The 1066-nt window shown below is 48.5% G+C and overlaps 1 protein-coding gene across 1 annotated transcript in view; it reads right to left on the bottom strand.

The window, feature by feature from the left end:
* Positions 1 to 1066, bottom strand: part of ANKFN1 (ankyrin repeat and fibronectin type III domain containing 1) — a 252981-nt gene that overhangs the window by 202525 nt on the left and 49390 nt on the right. The window lies entirely within an intron of this gene.

Genomic DNA, 1066 nt, shown 5'->3' on the forward strand with positions numbered 1-1066 from the left:
CACCCAAGGGGAGGGTATTGTTTGTGTCTCCACAGGTCAAGAGGGACCAGACTTAAATCCAGTGTTCCAGGATGTGAATGCAGCGAGCCGTCATGGAGAGGGGGGGCGGTGGAGGTGCCTGAGGGCTTGGCCCTCATATCAGCTACGTGGACAACTGCCCCTCACCCCCGAAGAATTTACTTTAGAGGACGGCACTGAAGCGGCAGCTAGGGGAGAGGGACCTGTGTGATCAGAGCCCACGGGAGCACATGAATGGGGAGGAAGAGAGAGTGGAGCACATCCTGGCCCATCAGACCTGGAGGACGATATCCCTGCGCTGAACAGCCAATGCACAGAGTGAACCATATGGCTGATCCCACTATGAGACACAACGTCCCTCACTGACTCATGGGCCCTATGGGGGCCAACACTGGAGACTCAGTGTTGGGATTGACCCAGACTGACCCTGGGACACCAAGGCAAAACACTAAGGGTGTGTGGCAGAACAAACATGGGAGCAGAGCAGGGAGCTCCCAAGGGATTACAAAGGATAGACTCGGGAGCCAGAGCGTGGCACCCCATTGGACTTACCTGGAGGACACACCTAGAGGTAAAAAATCAGACCTCGATCTATTTACAGGTTTTTCTTTCTTTTTTAAATTTAATTTTTTTCTTTTTTTCTTAACTTATTCTTTTATGGGTTATTGGTTTTCTTTTTTGTTGTCATCATTGTGTTTTATTTTGTTGCTTTGTCTTGCTAGGCCTTGTTTTTTGGGTGCATATTATTATCTCTGCAGATCTATCTAGATAACATAGGCTGGATGAACAGTCTGGAGGAGAAAACAATGGGACTGATGGTTCTGGGGGGACATGGGAGAGGGGAAAGTGGGGGAAAGGAGGTGGTGTTGACCAACCCAGGGTCAAGGGAGCAACAAGTAATCCAAAATTAGTGACAAGGAGATTATGAGAGGCCTGGTAAGGGCAATGTAACCGAGAGAAATTACTGAAACCCAAATGAAGACTGAGCATAATAGTGGGATAAGAGGAAAGTAAAAGGAAACAGAGGAAAGAACTAGGAGACAAAGGG

This window comes from Echinops telfairi, unplaced genomic scaffold, assembly GCF_000313985.2.
Source record: "Echinops telfairi isolate 266 unplaced genomic scaffold, ASM31398v2 ScPeMD7_7458;HRSCAF=8496, whole genome shotgun sequence".
In the NCBI taxonomy this organism is placed as follows: Eukaryota; Metazoa; Chordata; class Mammalia; order Afrosoricida; family Tenrecidae; genus Echinops; species Echinops telfairi.